General features: G+C 41.4%; 1 protein-coding gene across 1 annotated transcript in view; it reads right to left on the bottom strand.

Moving 5' to 3' along the window:
• The window catches only part of LOC135202473 (segment polarity protein dishevelled homolog DVL-3-like), a gene marked incomplete in the record, with an annotated part of 138,498 nt that overhangs the window by 50,775 nt on the left and 67,731 nt on the right, over positions 1 to 19,992 (bottom strand).

Below are 19,992 nucleotides of genomic sequence, written 5' to 3'. Positions count from 1 at the left end.
GTATTACGAGAGGTAGTTCAAAAACCTGGGTAAGTTTCCATCTTTAGTCTTCATCAGGAATTGATTCAAGATGAATTTGCTTGTTATCTTTTGTAGTCTTTTCAGTGTTATATAAAATCATGACTGTTTCTTTGTGAGAGAAGTGAAATATTTTGTGAAGATGGAAATAAAACTGTAATTTTTTTAAAGATAAAAACCTTTAATTTTTTTTGTAAAAGTAAGTCAAAATTAATTCTAATTTTTGCGCAGTATTGTGTACGTACTGTACATTTAATTCTTGGCAATGGGAACAGACCTCTAGTTTTTCTTTCAGGAATTTTGGATGATTTACTACATGGGTGGTTGATTTCATGATGATGAGTGATCTTGATATAAATGTTCCTGAAGTGTATATTGTTAATGACCTCAGGATTTTACGAAATTTGTCAATATTGGACGTGAATGGGAAATTCAAATTATTTTACGTGTCTGTATCGTCAGGTTATTTTGGTAGTTCGTAAAAGTACATTTATAGGTGTTCATAAAATTTGCAGTCTGAAATAGTATAACCTGATTGGGATGCTGTATGAGAAATATAGAATGACCCTAGTCAATCCTGGACAATTGATTACAGGTTACATCAGTTAATTATAAATGCTTAGATGTGTCATAAGTTTTGTGTGAAGTCAAAATTGTATTTGTATGAGATTGAGAGCTTTATGTACTATTTTTCATGATTGTTAAGTGTGAAGAGTATTTTCATTAAGGGATTTGGATTGCTATTTGGCCAGAAGAAAAGTGTTTAACATGTTTTTGATTGGTGTGGAAGGTTAATGATGTTTGGTATAATTGGTATGTAGGTGTATTTTGTTGATTTTGTACTTTGTAAAAAGTACATTGTTTTTGTATATTGCAAAGAATATAATTAACTTTGTAGTATCTCTACGCTGAAGAAGAGAATACAGTATAATGAAAATGTCTTTTATACAATGTCTTTTATCCCAAGTTTTCATTCAAGAAAAAAATACCTGTATTAATAATTGCTGTGGGATAAATTTGCAGATTCTTATAAAATAAATTTAGTGAAAATGAAGCAGCAGTGCAATAAATGCCTTATCCAGTAGTATATGCTTTAGAATTTATTTAGTGAAATTTTGTTGTTGTGGAATTGAAAGAAATTAATGACCTACAAGTAAATAAAATTTGAAAATATTGATAGTGGTTGGGCCTCACTTGTTTTTATAATGTGTAAATGCAATGTTATGTATACCAGTATCAATCTTTGCCTTAGCAGGTAATAAGTCTTTAGTCATGTATCTGTGTTAATCTGTTTGCTTCCCATACTGCAGCCCTATAAAGCTGGTTGTTTGGCGAGTGTTGGGACCCCAACCCCAAAGGTTACTTCACCATACCTCGCACTGAGCCAGTTCGGCCGATTGACCCCGGTGCGTGGGTAGCACACACTCAAGCATGCCGAGGAATACCAGGTTGAGTGTAGCTCAAGTTTTATTGTATCTTCAGGGATACTTAACTAGACTACAACTGGTATTGCACTAGTATGTAGAGAATGCAGGGCACTAAGAGCTATTTGTACTTGAAATTCAGCAAGGATGTGGGTTGTGGAGGCATTTGAAGAGGGTCAGTTTAAAAGCCTGGTGGGAGAGTTGACGTCTTTAGTTAGGCAAAGTTTTTGAAGATCATTAGATTTAGCTTGGGTATGATAGGCCTTCACATACTGGCAGTTCTTGCTGGGAATTTTCATTAATTGTTAGATTGTTATTTGTAGGGTAAAGAAGAATGGAGATTTTTTTTTGTATTGTGGTTAACACCCATATGTTAGGTTACCAAATAGGTTAAAGAATTGTTTAAAATTGCAGTCAAATTTCAGTGTTTTCATGTTAAACTACAAATCTAATATGTTGTACCCTACACATAACTGTCTTCTATTTTAACTAGCACAAGATAAATGCAGCTTATTAATCAAATCTCATTTAAATCATAGAACTGGGCTTATCACCAGACTTAAAACAGCATCTTACTTATAACTTAAATATTTATTTTTTTATGCCTCCAGAACACTGTGTTGGCACAATTGATTTTTGATTATTGCAGAATTGCAAGTAAATTAGTATAGGATCCAGTCTAAATTCTTATTGTTTTTGAAGGACATTGTAGCCTAGTGTTAATTTTTCCATTACATTGATAGTCCGGATTTATATGTTTAGAATGACTTTGACTTTCTGATGTTCCTTTTTTAATGGTAATTGACTTCTGATGTTTCCTTTTTTAATGGTAATAACAGATTTGATGTTTTTTGACAAGTAACTTACCCAGCAGATATACTTAGCTATAGACTCGGTCGTCCTGACAGATTTCAAAACTCGCGGCACACGCGACAGGTAGGTCAGGTGATCCACCCCATTCCCGCCGATGGGTGGCGGGGGTCTGGAACTATTCCCGTTTTCTAAGCCATAATTTCTCTGTCGGTTGAACGGACAACACCTATTGTTCGTTCCTCCATCTTGGATTTCAACTCGTTTGCCGAGAATTTGGATTGGTTTTTTGGGTGACGTATTCCTGTTTTTTCTCTGGCTTGGCATACGCTTATTGTGGACTGTTTTTCGACTTTGGTTTTGACTACTCTTTCACGATGTCTGACGCTAAGGCTTCACCTATGTTTAGAGTTTGCAGTAGGGAAGACTGTAAGGTTAGGCTGCCTAAATCGGCATTATTGATCCGCATAGTATTTGCGCTAAATGCAGGGAGAATGAATGTTCTTTTAGTAACACCTGTGTGGAATGCGAGAACCTTACGGAGCTTGAATGGAAGGAATTATCATCATATGTTAGGAAGCTTGAGAGAGATAGAGTGAGGAAGGCTTCAGCTAGGTCATCTAGTAGATCTTGCTCCTTAGAACAAGAAATTAACTCTCCATCTAACAATTTTCCCTTAGCCTCAGCTGCTTTCTCCCTGTTCTGAATCCAAAGATTCTTCATCAGAGAGGGAAAATGTAAAAGCTTCAATTAAGAAACTTCAAGCTCAGCTACGAGCTCTAAACCAAGGTAAGAGTGGTGATAGTGGACTTGTGCAGTGTCCCCAGTGCAGTGGAGGGGGCGTCTGACCGGTTCCTCATTGCTCCTAGGCCTAGAACCTCTTCCAAACTCCCAGGACCAGGGGAGGAGGAATGTCGAAAGCCGCAGGGAGGATGCAGAACATCCCCAACGGTCAGGCGTCCCTTCGGCAGATCCTGTTGTTAAGTCCCAGGCTGCCTCGGATTGCCGCAGAAAAGGCGTCCTTAAGGAGTGTTTTTCGGCCTCAGACTCTTCCTCTCCTAAACGAGGATGGAGTTCGGCCTCCTCCGTTCGCGCCCTTTTGAAGAGAGCCTGGAAGGCGCCTAAAGGAGACGCTGCTGACTCCAGCCCAGAGCGTTTTTCCGAGGATTGGCCTTCGGGACCTAAGAGGACTAGACAAGAGGAGCCTGCTCTTCAGGATCCGACCAAGAAGTTTTTGGTTAATCTGCAAGAGCATTAGCGTCGCTCGTAGGCTCTTTTGCTAAGGACTCTACAAGGAGGAAGGATGTCTCGCTCCCTGTTAAGAGTTCCGCTAAGCGTCCTTCTTCGTATAGGAGAGAACTCTCACGTTCTCCAGGGCGTTTATCGCCTTCGTCAAGGGACTCGTCGGATAGGAGTTGTTCTCCTGAGAGAAGAGCCCTTTCGCCCTATAGGCTGGCTTCCCCGAAGCGCCCTCTTAGACACAGCGCATCGAGCAGAAGTCTCGATCGGTTTAGCTACAAGGAACCGGAAAACCGAGGTTTAGGTATCAGGATCCCTTGGGTCTTCAGACCAGGAGCCAGACAGACGCAAAGAGGCAGCAAGACGCAAGAAAGGACAGTCAAGAGCCTCTTAGAACGCTGGATTCAGGACGTCAGGATTCTGCTAGAAGGCAGGAATCAGGACGCTTTGAGCCAGGACGCCATGAGTCAGGGCGCCAGGAGTCAGGGCGCCAGGAGTCAGGGCGCCAGGAGTCAGGGCGCCAGGAGTCAGGCGTCAGGAGTCAGGGCGCCAGGAGTTAGGACGCCAGAAAACAGGACGCCAGGAGTACGTTAGGCGTCAAGTGTTAGGGCGCCAAGAGCCTGTTAACCCCTTCAGCACTGGGACGTACACATGTACGTCTTTTACGGTACAGTAATAAAGACCGGGACGTACGCGTGTACGTCTTTCATCCCTCCTCGAAAAGCAAGCGTTTTCTTCAGCTTGGATGGTTTCCAGACACAGTATTGTGTACGAGAGAGGTGCTGAAGCTCCACCCACAATTCATTCTAACCAATGAGCGTCCGATGGATGTCGTGACGTCATTTTCATATGGGATATTAGGAGGGGTACTGGCCAACATATGCCAGTGCGCCTCAGGCTATTATTTGGGAAGGATGATGACGATTTTGTCGTAAACATGTAGATTTTAATTCTAAACCTTTTTCCCTTTGATTGCAGTTATTTTATGTTCTTTTTTTTTTCAGTATCATGTCAGATGATAGTGTTTCAGAGTCAGGGTCTGAGTACCTGCCAAATCTATCAGATGATGATTATAGTGATAATTTCTTAGAGGTTGACAGTGACAAAAAGAGTGTTTCGAAGACATTGAACCTCTTGTCGATGAAGGCTGGCGGTTCATAACTGATCCATCTTGTGACTTGCACCCAGACCCAGGCCCCCCTGATTCATGGAGGGTGGTAATAGGATTCCTGCTTACACACCAGATTTCACCTGCTTACGTGGTGCATTTTTTCTCCTTTTTTGTGGTGATGTAATTGACAAATTGTGTGAATGGATGAATGCTCGGGCAGAGTAGTACTTTCATTCAACAGGAAAGCGTAAGGTGAAAGGACTTCTATGGAGGCCTGTTACTCGTGATGAGATGTGTTTTTTTATAGCTTGCTGATGATAATGGGAGTGAATAATCTGCCCCATATGTATACGTATTGGTCACGAGATGCTGTTGCTTTTATTATTATTATTATTATTATTATTATTATTATTATTATTATTATCATTATTATTATTATTATTATTATTATTATTACTATTATTATTGTTTTATTATTATTATTACCAGTGCCGTAAACATTCATTGATGTATACCGCTATTTCTGTATGAAACCTAGGAATAACTGTTTCAGTAAGAAAACTAGTACTGCTATTACCACTACTACTATTTTACTGCTACTTTAATACTTTTTCTGCTACTTTATTTCTATTACTTTACTACTATTTCTACTACTTTATAACAGTTCCTACTTCTGCAATTACTTTTTCCACTAAATATTCCTATTTTTTCTGATATTCTTACTATATTTTTTGTAATTTTTGACAATGGGGTAAAAAAATATTCATTGATATCCGTACACAATGTTTTCACATAAGAATGTAAAGGAAAAATATGAATAACATAAAAATTTAGAGGGAGCCAGTAATGATTGATACTCGCGGTCGACAGGGGGTCTCATGCGGTATGCAAGCCATTAGCAGCAATGCAGCAGGCCAGTGGCGAAGGGGTTAAGCGTCAGGAATCAGGACGTGGGGATCTTTTCAAGCGCCCTGAATCAGGACGCCAGGAGCCTAGCAAGCGCCACGAACCCGACGAACCTAGACAACAAGAGTCTAGTAGGCACAAGAGTGTTGCCGACAGACAGGAGCCTCACTCTTCGTATAGGAGTGCTAATGTCCGCGCTCCCCTTCTCGGGAAAGGAGTTCTTCTCCCGGGAAGAGCCAGATCACTCCAAAACGACCTCCTTCTGTAGATCAGTTGGAACCAGGTATCGGAAGACGAAGAGCCTGTAGATGTAGCAGTTTCGGACTACAAGAGACTTTCTCTTTGCTGCTAAAGGAGTTCGGAGACTCCCTTCATCCTGCGGACCCTCCTTCACCAGGATCGTTGATGTCCAGCACTAAAGCTCTCAAATCGTCTTCCTTCGTTAAGATGCGCCCCGCTCTTTGTATGAAAAAGGCATTGAAACTTTTTCAGAGTGGTTGACTTCCAGAAGGGAAGCGGGCAAGACAGTTTTTTCCTGCCCTCCTTCCAAGTTAACAGGCAAACCAGGAAGGTGGTACGAGACCAAAGAGCCGATGGGGTTAGGCCTGCCTTCTTCCGCGGATGCGGATTTTGCTTCCTTAGTGGACTCTGCTAGAAGGAAGTCGTTGCTGTCTGCTAAGGCGACTTGGGGCATGTGTGAGCTGGACCACCTTCTAAAGGGCCTCTTTAAAACCCTAGAAGTCTTCAACTTTATGGACTGGGCGTTAGGAGCATTAGCGAAGAGAGCTCAGGACACGGACTTTGTTTCCATGGAGGAACTTTCGAGCGTCCTGGCTTGTCTGGACAGAGCGGTCATGGACGGTTCTGTGGAAGTTGCCTCTCTTTTTGGAACGGGAGTTTTGAAGAAGAGATCTGTCTTTAGCTCTTTCTTAGCAAGAGCAGTATCACCCTTGCAAAGGACATCTCTTCTTTTTGCTCCTTTATCCCCGCACCTTTTTCCACAAGAGACGGTTAGAGAGGTTTCGAAATCTCTTACGGAGAAGGCAACTCAAGATCTCCTCACGCACTCAGCCAAGAAGTTTAGGCCGCAGTGCCGATAGAGAAGAAAGAGAGACCCTCTTTTGTTCAGCCCTTTCGAGGGGCCTCCTCTTCTAGAGCCCCTCTTAGAGGTCGAAGACCAGAGAGAAAGAGTAGACCATCTAGAAGGTCCTTCGGGAAGTCTAGATGAACAGCAAGTCCTCCAGACGAAAGGTAGGCGCCAGGCTACTCCACTTTGCCAAAGTCTGGGTGCAGAAGGGAGCGGACTCCTGGTCCCTCTCTATCCTGAAAAAAGGATACTTGATACCCCTTCAGGGAAAAATCCTCCCTTGACGACAACTCCAAGGGAGTTAAACCGCCAGATACTCGGATCCGGTCCGAAAGCTTGCTATGTTGCAAGCAGTGGAACAGATGATTTCCAAGGAAGCGGTAGAACTGGTTCAAGATCTCCAGTCTCCAGGATTCTACAATCGGCTATTCTGGTACCGAAGCATCGGGGGGATGGAGACCAGTTCTAGACGTCAGTGCCCTGAATTTCTTTGTCTTGAAGAAGAAATTTTCAATGGAGACGTCTTCCTCTGTTCTATCTGCTCTTCGTCCAGGGGACTGGATGGTGTCCCTGGACCTTCAGGATGCGTATTTCCATGTGCCAATTCATCCGGCAGCAAGGAAATATCTGAGGTTCATGTTCCAAGGGAAAGTGTTCCAGTTCCGAGCGATGTGCTTCGGACTTTCGACTGCCCCTCAAGTCTTTACGGACATCATGAAGAATGTAGCTTATTGGCTACATCTGGAAGGGATCAGGATCTCGTTATATCTGGACGATTGGCTAATAAGAGCCCAATCGGAGAAAAAATGTCTGGAGGACCTTTTAGTGACTCTAAAGTTGACAAAGTCCTTAGGACTTTTAGTAAATCACGAGAAATCCATGCTGACTCCCCAGCAAAGTATTGTCTATCTGGGGATTCAGATGGATTCTCGGGATTTTCTAGCGTATCCTTCGCAGGAAAGGAGAGAACGCTGCCTAGAAAAGGTGTCAGTACTTCTTAAGGAAAGAACATTGTTCCGAGAGGGAATGGATGAGCTTGCTGGGGACCCTCTCCTCGATGGAACAGTTCGTTTCCTTAGGAAGACTTCACCTACGACCCCTTCAATTTTATCTGAAGGAGAAGTGGATGGAAGTCCAACAATCTGGGAGAGACTTTTTTTTCCAATCTCGAAACGGATCAAGGAGAATATCCGTTGGTGGTTAGATCCACAGAAACTAAGCAAAGGAATCTCCCTTCGCTTACAGAACCCGCGCCTAGCGTTGTTTGCAGACGCCTCAGATTCAGGGTGGGGAGCGACCCTAGGTTCGCAAGAAGTGTCAGGCATTTGGGAAGGAGAACAGTGTCCTTTGGGCACATCAACAAGAAAGAGCTAACAGCCATTCATCTAGCTTTGGTTCATTTCGAGGAACAGTCTCAGGTCCTGGGGATTCAGATTCACTCGGACAACACAACCAGCCCTCGCTTATATAAAGAAGCAAGGGGGGACGCATTCCTTTTCCCTGTACGAATCAGCAAAGGATCTGCTGATTTGGGCACAGGAAAGGAAGATCTCTCTCCTCACAAGGTTTGTACAGGGAGAGAAAAATGTCCGGGCAGATCTGTTAAGCAGAAAAGATCAAGTCCTACCCACGGAACAATGGACTCAATCCTCAGATTTGCCAACAAACTGTGGCATCTGTGGGGAAGGCCCAATATAGACCTGTTCGCGACCAACAAGAACCACAGATTAGAAACCTATTGCTCCCGATCTCGGATCCTCAAGCAGTAGCAGTAGACAGCTTTCTGCTAGATTGGACGGGCTTGGACGCGTACGCCTTCCCTCCTTTCAAGATAGTAGGAGAAGTGTTGAGGAAGTTCGCTTGCTCGGAAGGAACAAGAATGACCCTCATCGCTCCCTTTTGGCCGGCTCTCGATTGGTTCACAGAGGTGCTGGAGTGGTTAGTGGATTTTCCAAGATCGCTTCCACTAAGGAACGATCTTCTCAAACAACCCCACTTCGACAGGTTTCACAAAAACCTCCCCGCTCTAAGTCTGACCGCCTTCAGACTGTCGAAGGACTTGTCAGAGCAAGGGGCTTTTCACGAGAAGTGGCGAAGGCTATTGCAAGAGCCAGAAGAGTCTCCATTCTAAAGTATATCAGTCGAAGTGGGAGTTGTTTAGAAGATGGTGTAGGGAAAAGAAAAATATCCTCCTCCAGTTACCTCTGGTAACTGAAATCGCAGATTTTCTCCTATATTTGAGAAAAGACTGTAACCTGGCAGTTTCAACAGTGAAGGGTTACAGAAGTATGCTGGCCTCAGTTTTTCGACATAGAGGAATAGATCTGACAAACAATAAAGATCTTCATGACCATTATAAAGTCTTTTGAGACCACGAAAGAACATGTAATCAAGAAGCCTAGCTGGAACTTGGATGTGGTCCTCAAGTTCCTAATGTCGGACAAAATTCGTACCGTCTCACGCAGCTTCGTTTAGGGACTTAACAAGAAAGTCTTTATTCCTTTTTGCGTTAGCAACAGCCAAGAGAGTGAGCGAGTTGCAAGCTTTGGAAGGTAAAGTGGGGTTTAAGAAAGATTCAGCGATTTGCTCCTTTCAACCATTTTTTCTAGCGAAAAAAAAATGAAAAATCCCTCAAAGCCTTGGCCAAGAAGCTTTGAGATAAAAGGAATATCTTCATTAACAGGGAGAGAACTAGAAAGGACTTTGTGTCCAGTCAGGGCACTCAAGTTCTACCCTGGAGAAGAAGAAGTTGCTGAAAGGTACAGAAGAAAGTCTTTGGTGCTCTGTAAGAGATCCGAAAAGAGCGATTTCTAAGAACGCCCTTACATTCTTCATAAAAGATGTAATAAGGGAAGCTCACCTTAAATGCGAAGAAGAGCATTTCAAGGTTCTCAGAGTGAGAGCTCATGAAGTGAGAGCCATAGCTACGTCGATGGCATTTCACAAAACATGGTCGCTTCAGGCTCTTATAGATTCGACATTTTGGAGATGTAATTCGGTGTTCGCCTCGAATTACCTGGAAGATGTTATTTGTAAAATTCGTACGAAAAGTGCTTTGCTCTGGGAGCGTATGTTTCGGCGAATTCAGTGCTGGGAGAAGGGCTGAGGCTAATCCTTCCTATTTAGTTTAAGGCTTAAATTACTGTTTATTGGTGGTTGTTTTATTGGTTAATTGTCAGAGGGAATAGGGACCCTCTTACAATTCATAGAGTGTAACAAGACTAACATGGTCAGGTGATCGGGATTGGCTTCAGTGCTCTTTGTGATTTGTTTAATAACCTTAACTCTGTCATGTAAGAGGGCGAGTCTCCATTGATATGACAAAAGGTCAAGGCTCTACCATGGTAAGTGGGTCAGCCCCCCATTGGTACGATCCAGTATAGGCTCTGTCGCGTAAGCGGGCTAGCCCCATTGACACGATCCAAAGAGTATTCAACCATAGGTTCATTCCTCGTTGAAACTCTTGAGGCAAGCAGACTCATCGACAGTAGTCATGAAGTCTTCAGCCCAATAAGGTAGGAACTATGGATTATGTTATCCAAGAACATAGGTTGTTTTTCCCTGTTTTTTAATGTATTTAGTTAAGTATTATTTTGTTTTTAGCTGTCTCTTGCCGCCACAAGGGTGCCAATCAGCTAAGTATATATCTGCTGGTAAGTTACTTGTACAAAAATGATATTGTTAAGATACAATAAAGTTTTGTACATACTTACCTGGCAGAGTAGATACGATTAATGGACCCACCCAGCCTCCCTCAGGAGACAGGTGTAGAGAAATTATGGCTTAGAAAACGGGAATAGTTCCAGACCCCGCACCCAGCGGCGGGAATGGTGGATCACCTGACCTACCTGTCGCGTGTGCCGCGAGTTTTTGAAATTCTGTCGGGACGACCGAGTCTATAGCTAAGTATATCTGCCAGTAAGTATGTACAAAACTTTATTGTATCTTAACCCTCTTACGCCGATTGGACGTATCAACGTCGAGTCAAAATGTCTCCCGTATGCCGATTGGACGTATCATACGTCGGCTCAAAAAAGTTTTTTTAAAAATTCGCGGAAAAATACTTATAGGCCTACCAGCCGAAAACTTTTGTATCACGCGCCTTGGGGGATGCTGGGAGTTCACGGATCAAGGCGTTGTTTTGTTTACAATCGCTACGCAGGCGCGCAAGCGCGAATTTCTTTCTTATCGCACTAAAAAGTATCAGTGACACATCTCGGAAATTATTTCGTCACTTTGACATAATTATTGAGGGGGCAACCATTTTAACTTAGTCAATTTTACATGAAGTATTATATATGAAAATGTGCGCAATTTCATGCCCACAATACAACTAAAAATACTCATGATTGTAGCTTTTATCAATTTTGAAATATTTTCATATAAATAACGATAAGTGCAAAAATTTCAACCTTCGGTCAACTTTGACTCTACAGAAATGGTCGAGAAACGCAATTGTAAGCTAAAATTCTTATATTATAGTAATATTCAATCATTTGCCTTCATTTTGCAACAAATTGGACGTCTCTAGCACAATATTTCGATTTATGGTGAATTTATGAAAAAAACTTTTTCCTTACGTTCGTGCGATAACTCTTCCGATAAATTTTTTCGTGCGATTGTCCTAATGTTTGCACCCTTTTAAATTTGCCGTTACATAAAGTTCTATATATGGAAATGTGCGCAATTTCATGCACAATACAACAAAAGACAACCCATGGTTGTAGCTTTTATCAGTTTTGAAATATTTTCATATAAATAACGTTAAGTGCAAAAATTTCAACTTTCGGTCAGCTTTGACTCTACCGAAATGGTCGAAAAACGCAATTGTAAGCTAAAACTCTTATATTCTAGTAATATTCAATCATTTACTTCATTTGCAACGACTTGGAAGTCTCTAGCACAATATTTTGATTTATGGTGAATTTATGATTACGTTCGCGCGGTAACTCTTCCGAAAAAATCAGAATTTTTTTGTGCGATTGTCGAAATGTTTGCACCATTTAAAATTAGCTGTTTCATAAAGTTTTATATATGAAAATGTGCGCAATTTCATGTAGAATACAACTAAAAAAAAAATGATTGAAGGTTGTAGCTTTTCTCTTTTTTCGAAATATTTGCATATAAATCACGATAAATAGAAAAAAAAAAACCACGTCGGTCAAATTTGACTCTACCGAAATAGTTGAAAAACGCAATTGTAAGCTAAAACTCTTACGCCTAGTAATATTCCGTCATGTTTCTTCATTTTGAAACAAATTTGAAGTCTCTAAAACAATATGTGATTTATGGTGAATTTTTGAAAAATATATTTACCTTCACTCCGCGCGACCGATTCGCGGCCGCAAGTCTCCGAAATAGTACATGGCATTATCCTAATATTTGCTCCTTTTCATATTAGCCTTTTTATAGAGTTTCATATATCAAAATGTGCGCAAATTCATGAAGAATACAATAAAAAATAATTGAAGGTTGTAGCTTTTTCCATCTTCGAAATATGTGCATATGAAAAAATATATATATTAAAATTTCGACATTCGGTCAAATTTAACTCGTCCGAAATGGTCGAAATCTGCAATTCTAATCTAAAACTCTTACAGTATCGTAATATTCAATCATTTGTCTTAATTTCGAAACAAATTGGAAGTCTCTAGAACATTATTTAGAATTACGGTGAATTTTTGAAAAAAATATTTTTTTGCGTCCGCGCGTTTACGAATTCGTACATCATTTTGTGATAATATTTTTCCGGTGTTACTTTTATTGTTTTACAATGTATTATATATCAAAATGATTGCAATTTAGTGTACAATACAACGCAAAAAAAAGTAACTGGTTAGCTTGACCGTTTTCTGCACAGCGTGATTTGAATCACAATTATGTATGAATTTTTTTTTTTTTTGTTTTTTTTTTTTCGCTACCATATATCGCATTATTACTATGATAATGATATTATTTTCATTTCTGATGGTTGCATTCTAAACTTCAGGCAATGACAAAAAAAGGAGCCAAAAATGAACTCTAATCTTCAAAAGTACGCGCGCTGTAATTTTTTGAAAAATTATTTTTTTCCACTTCCGCGCTCACTCCAAACCAGGCCCGGCATACGGGAGACGTTTGATTTTTAGGGCTCCGGCTTAAGAGGGTTAACAATATCATTTTGTAATAGTACGTACTTATTGTCATAATTTAGGTTGGTTTATTGATAATGAAAGTTAATAAAATAGCATTTGTTCATATACGAAATAAACCTTCGGTCTTAACATTAGGATAAATACTCAGCGCCAGCTGGAAACCGGTAAAGTTTAAAATAATTGTGTACGCAAGGGACTATTGGCGTCTGTGCTTGGTCACGAGACATGTGGAGCCACCCACATACCCTACTTTAACTCGTGACCCCCGTTAGTTATTTTTTTACTCCTTTAAGAGAGGACGTGTTTTTTTTCTTCCGTCCTTTTAAAGCCGGTTTAGTTTCCCCGTTGTTTTGAATTTGTTGTTTGGAATTCCCGGGCATGTGAACATGAAGCCTTCTCATGCTTTGAGACTTCCTGGATATCACAAGAAGTAGATAAACACCTGATATTTTCTTCGATTTCGATGTCGAGGTACTCTCATGTAGTAAGTCGTAGGTGCAGAAACTTTTAAGGTACAGTTAATTTGTTACCTGTGCTTTGGAATATCACATATTCATATGGATTGCCTGTAAATCCAAAGCTTGGATGTATCAGGATGTGCTTTGGGAAGTAATAAGTAATTATGACTAATTGTGCTCCTTTCCCTGTGGGGAGGAGGTGCATCGCCATCTTGTTTTTGTTCCAAGATATCGTGGAGGTAGAGATGATGCAGGGTGTGCGGTCGGCGTTAGGCTTATCAGGAGAACCAACCCAAGAAGGACAGTTGGTTTGATGTATAACGTCGTGCTGCCATCCAGGGTCCCACGTTATGAATGCCCCTTTTATCTGATAGGCACTGAATGACGGTCGGATGTGTTGTCATCTGTAAAGAAAGCAGATAGTGCAAACAAGGCAGCCTTTTAATATCAGGTTGTTTTTCTATGCCAACGAAATAACATCAACAGCCTTGCACTTCTGGTAGAGTGCTGGTTTGTATTCGAGATGCTCAGTGATGTTCATAAACATGGCGACCACCATGATGTCACTTCACAGCTGCAGCCTACACGGAGACAGTCTTCCATTTTCACTTCGAGGTACAAGAGTAATTACAACTATGCTTTCGGATTTGGAGATTTTTAATGCACATTGTTTTTGAGAGAAATTACAAGCGTTAGGAGATATAACAGTCACATAATGGAAAAGACACAAGTCTTTCCTCCGCATCCTTCCGCTTAGGCGTCAACAAGCTTAGGTGACTGGCTTTGACGCCAGTGCGTTCTCCTACCAATCCTGGTAGAATAGGGACTTCGTAGCTGATCCTCAAGCCAAGAGGAGAAGTTTCTTCTCCGTCTTCGAGCCAGGATTGTACATCCTTATTATATGAAAGCACAAGAAGTAGTTGGAATTGCCGAACAAGTGAATGTTGGAAGTTTAGTCTAGTGTGGCTGTGAAGAGTTGGAGAAGGCTAGAATCAGGGACTTTGTGACTGATCCTTGTGCCAAGAGGAGAAGAATAATTTCTACTTCACATCCTTGTTAACCCTCTTACGTCGAAGGGGTATAATAAAAATTGTCCCCCGTATGGCGGGGGGTCTCGGAGTGAGCGCGGAAGCGGAAAAAATATTTTATCAAAAAAATCATAGCGCACTTAGTTTTCAAGATTAAAGAGTTCATATTTAGCTCCTTTTTTTGTCATTGCCTGAAGTTTAGTATGCAACCATTAGAAATGAAAGAAAATATCATTATCATATATAAATAATATGATATATGATAGTGCAAAAACAAAATTTCATATATAATTGTATTCAAATCGTGCTGTGACCAAAACGGTTAAAGCTAAAGAGTTAATTTTTTCATTGTATTGTACACTAAATTGCGATCATTTTGGTATATAACACATTATAAAACGATCAAAGCAACACAGAAAAAATATTATCACAAAATGATGCATGAATTCGTAACGCGCGGATGTAAAAAAATGTTTTTTTCAAAAATTCACCATAAATCTAAATATTGTTCTAGAGACTTCCAGTTTGTTTCAAAATGAAGACAAATGATTGAATATTACTATACTTAAAGAGTTTTAGCTTACAATTGCAGTTTTCAACCATTTCGGACGAGTTAAAATTGACCAAATGTTGAAATTTTTACATATATTTTTTTTTATATGCAAATATTTAAAAAATGAGAAAAGCTACAACCTTCAATTAAGTTTTGTTGTATTCTACATGAAATTGTGCACTTTTTCATATATAAAACTTTATGTAACGGCTAATTTAACATGGTGCAAACATTACGAGAATGCGACGTATGCATTTCGGAGATTTGCGGCGGAGAATCCACGCGCGGAGGGAAGGAAAGTTTTTTTTAAAAAATCACCATAAATCTATATATTGTGCTAGAGACTTCGAATTTGTTTCAAATTGAGGGTGAATGACTGAATATTATTAGACTGTAAGAGTTTTAGCTTACAATTGCATTTTTTGACCATTTCGATAGAGTCAAATTTGACCGAACGTGGTTTTTATTCTATTTATTGTGATTTATATGCAAATATTTAGAAAATGAGAAAAGCTACAACCTTCAATTATTTATTGTTGTATTCTACATAAAATTGCGCACATTTTCATATATAAAACTTTATGTAACGGCTAATTTAACATGGTGCAAACATTACGACAATCGGACGAAAAAATTTCAGATTTTTTCGGAAGAGTTACCGAACCCCTGAGTGGTACGTAAGGGAAAAACTTTTTTTTTTTTCATAAATTCACCATAAATCAAAATATTGTGCTAGAGACTTCCAATTTGTTGTTGCAAAATGAAGGTAAATGATTGAATATTACTAGAATATAAGAGATTTAGCTTACAATTGCGTTTTTTGACCATTTCGGCAGTCAAAGTTGACTGAAGGTTAAAATTTTGGCACTTATCATTATTTATATGAAAATATTTCAAAACTGATAAAAGCTATAATCATGAGTGTTTTTTTGTTGTATTGTACATGAAATTGCACACATTTTCATATATAATACTCCATGTAACGGCTAATTCAAAATGGTCCAAAATTATGTCAGTGACAAAATAATTTTCAGAGATATGTCACTGATACTTTTTAGTGCGATAAGAAAGAAATTCGCGCTTGCGCGCCTCGGTAACGATTGTAAACAAAACAACGCCTTGATCCGTGAGCTCCCAGCATCACTCAGGGCGCGTGATTCAAAAGTTTTCGCCTGGTAGGCCTATAAGTATTTTTCTGCGAGTTTTTTAAAAAACTTTTTTTATCGACGTACCATACGTCCAATCGGCACCCGACAGACAATTTATATCGACGTTTAATACGTCCAATCGGCATAAGAGGGTTAAGTAGAAATGCCACAGAAGGTTGGGTCTCTTGATCTTGGCTGCAAGAGCGCCATCAAGTGTGATGACGTCATAGCCAAAACCGCTTGCAAAATGGTGGTAGTCATTGACGTCACAGCCCACTGCTGCCAACCTCTCGTATTCTTTGGTGGCATCATTATATTATGCTTTCATTTCGGGAGCACACACTTATGGAGAAATATGAATTTTCTCGTAAGATAAGCGGCTGTGCCATTGTGCTCCAGTTATGTTTTGAATAAGAAAGCTTAAGCAGTACTTTAGCTCGGTCAACTTTAGACGTTTGCCGTTTAGGTTGTCAGCAATCCAGTGGTAGGCTAGGCAGTGATAACCATGTCGGCTTTAGAGCTATAACGGCTGTAGAGCTCTAATGGCTTTAGATCCATGATGCCACTATGATATCACAGCCTACTGCTTCTTGATCTACTTCACTGCATCTGGAACCAAATACGCTTTCTGACTCATTGGTACACTCAGTAATGAAGAAATTACAAGATTTAGAGGTGAAAATTGCTAAGAAATACAAAATGAAAATGCGTGATTCGTCTTCTTGTCTTCTATCTCGAGCTGGTGTCATCGCTAAGTTCGATGACGTCACTGCGTGTACCCGTCAAGCGTTGGAGGATACGGGATTTCGTGACTGATTCTCGGGACAAGAGGAGAAGAGTAAATTCTTCTTCATCTTCGAGCCAGGACTGTCACATCCCAATCAGCAAGAAAGTCAAGAAGTCAGTAGCTAGTAAGCTCAAAGCAAGAGGATGAAGCGGTTTACAAGAGTCCGAACGAGCGAAAGTGTCGACGGTCACTGGGCTAGCGGCCAACGCGGAGTTGCCAGTGGAGACTACAAAGAGTCTAAGAGAGATACAAGCCATTGGTGAACTTGATACATATGCCGATGCTTTCAAACTTTTTTCATAGACTCTAGATGTCAGAGTAATGTAATATGATAAAATTGCTCTCATATTTGTATATAGGATTGCAGTTAGATACGTTCTCAATCCTACTAACTATTCGAGATCGAGCCATCAGTGGTCATTAAAGATTAAAGATGCCTCGTCGTTATGGTCAGACGGCTATGACGCACCCGGACGTTTGTCAGAGGATAGGAGAGAGTTAACGTCTCCTGGGGCTGAACACAGTACATTAGAACCGGAGGAAAGAGAAAACCAAGAGTTTCTGGCTTCGTGTGTGGAGGTGATTGATTTGATTCGTCAATTCAATAACCTTTCGGGGAGCGCGGAGACACCTGCCAGTATGCTTCCCCTGGGGATTGAATTGGTGTTTGGATTGTAAAAGGATATGAAGGTGTATGAATTACCTTGTTCAAGTCATGTAGAGTCCGTTTTACAACACATAAATGGAGGATTGCTGGAAGGCTATGGATTCCTCTTAGTAATCGTATACAGCCTGAATGGTGGGAATTAGCATACTTTGGGTTGACCCCAGAAAACTTCAAACCTTTACAGGTAAGAAGAATTCCCCTGTTTTATATTTTCATACAATCAACTTACCTGTCAGATATATACATAGCTAAGACTCCGTCGTCCCCGACAGAAATTCAAATTTCGCGCCACTCGCTACAGGTAGGTCAGGTGATCTACCGGCCTGCCCTGGGCGGCAGGACTAGGAACCATCCCCGTTTTCTATCATATTTTCTCTGTCGCCGGTGGTATCAACATTGTTGCTATTACCTCCTGACTTAGATTCTTATTTCAGCCTTTGATCATCGTTTCTCGGCTTTTTGGTGACGTATCTGGATCGTGTTTTTGGCATTCGCTACTGTGGACTGTTTTTGGAATTGCTTTTTGGATTTTTCTCAGTATGTCTGATTCAAATGTGAGTGTGAGAATGTGTGTGAATGTAGGCTGCAGGGTGAGGATACCGAAAGCTTCGGTTGATCCTCACACTGTATGCCGTAAATGTAGGGGGTTTCAGTGTTCTGCTAATAAACTTGTAATGAATGCGAGGGATTAAATGCAGAAGAGTGGAAGACTTTAACTTCTTATTTGAAGAAGTTAGAGAGGGATAGGGTTAGACGTCTGAAAGGTGTGAGTTCAAGGGCCTATTGAGCCTTTTACTGATAATTCTAATCCTAACTGATTTAGATTCTCCCTATGTTTCTCATTCACAAAGTGTACTTTCGGAATCGGCCTCGGAAATCGCTGATCTGAAAGCTACGATTCGAGACATGAAGTCCAAAATGGCGGAATTACAAGGTAAGGCTAGTGAAAGTGAGCATACAGTGAAGTGAGTTCTCCCAGTGTTGTGGAGGGGGCGTTTGATCGTCCCTGCGACGCTCCCAGGCCTAGACCTCTTCCAAGCTCCCATGCCCAGAGGAGAAGGAAAGTCGAAAGCCTTAAGGAGGTCGTGGGGAATACCCCAACGGTCAGACGTCCTTCAGCTAGCTCTGTTTCGTGGCAGGCTGCTCAAGGGCGCTCTAGAAAAAGCGTCCTTCGTGAGTGTTTCTCATCCTCTCCCTCTCCCTCACCTAAACGAGGGTGGAAGGAGTCGAATTTATCGAGACCTCTGAAGTTCATATGAAAGAACCCGAAATTGATTCGAGCCCAGAGCGTTTTCTCAGATGACGTTCCCTCTTCTATAAGAAGGCGAAGGTGGCGTCAGCGTCACCCGACGAGTACGCAGAAGTACCCTTTCCTACTTCTCCCCGAGTGATGACGAAAGGCGTCCTGCAGTTGACGTGGGAGAAGCTTCAAGGAGAATTATTATGGCAGTTCAAGAGCAACTGACCTCTCTAGTGGGAGTTTTAGCGCCTCGTAGGAAGGACGTTGCGCTTCCAATCAAGAAGTCTCGTCCTCTCTCCCCTGCTAAACGAGAAGCGTCATGCAGACGTGAAGCTTCCAAACATCTTACAGAAGCTTCGGGTTTTTCGAGAGCGAGAGCGGTTGCTTACGAAAGTTTCGTAACGCCAGAGAGACGTGAGACGTCTTTTAGGACATGAAGCGTCTTTGAAAGCTGTTTGTAGACGTTGAAGCTACCGACCAATATTTTGGCGCCAAATAGGACGCCTTTTGAGAGCGGAGCGTCTTCCAGGCGCGAGGCGTCATCCGGACGTCAGCAGCCAAGTAAGCAGGAGACGTCAGCCAGGACGCTTGGGCGGACGAGAAGCGTCATCCAGAAGGGAAGCGTCTTCTTTTTATCGAGAGAAGCCTGAGCTTTTGGCGCCTTCCAAGGCTAGTTAAAGCGGGGAAGAGGAAAGAATAATCATTCCCATTAGCCCGCTCCTATTAGGAGTTTGTCTCCTCCAGAGGGAGGAACGTACAGAAAGGGGAGCGGAGACTCATTTAGATCCCGAGTTGGAGGAAACTCGGATGATGAATTATCAAGGAAGAGAAGGACTGTCGAACTATAACGTTTTGACTGCCTTGCTTCTTGAGGAGTATGGAGACGAATTGACTCCTGCCGCTCCCCTCCTTCTCCGCGCTCTCTGTTTTTCGAGTGCTAAGACGAAGAAGTCTTCGTCTTTTCTCAAAATGAAGCCCACCATTTCTATGAAGAGGGCTCTACAATCCTTAGACTCGTGGATGAAGTCTAAGAAAGACTTAGTAAGAACGGTCTTCTGCATGCCTCCAGCGAGACTAGCTGGTAAAAGAGGCATTTGGTATCAGACGGGAGAGAATATGGGTATTGCTCTCCCCGTCTACGTCAGAAGCAGACTTTTCGACCTTAGTTGACGCTTCACGTCGACAGGTCTCAACTCGGCACGGATTACGTGGGGCATTTCTGAACTGGACCATCTCCTCAAGGGACTCTTTCATGTATTGGAAGTTTTCAACTTCTTAGATTGGTCCCTTGGGGTGATGTCCAAGAAAGCCATGATTCGGAAGGAATCGAACCGGAAGCCTTTTGTGCATATTGTCTTGATAGACAAAGCGGTACAGGATGG

Source organism: Macrobrachium nipponense, chromosome 30 (genome assembly GCF_015104395.2).
Source record: "Macrobrachium nipponense isolate FS-2020 chromosome 30, ASM1510439v2, whole genome shotgun sequence".
NCBI classification, from domain to species: Eukaryota; Metazoa; Arthropoda; class Malacostraca; order Decapoda; family Palaemonidae; genus Macrobrachium; species Macrobrachium nipponense.
Note: the sequence above shows the minus strand (reverse complement) of the source record. Positions and strands in the feature narration are given on the sequence as shown.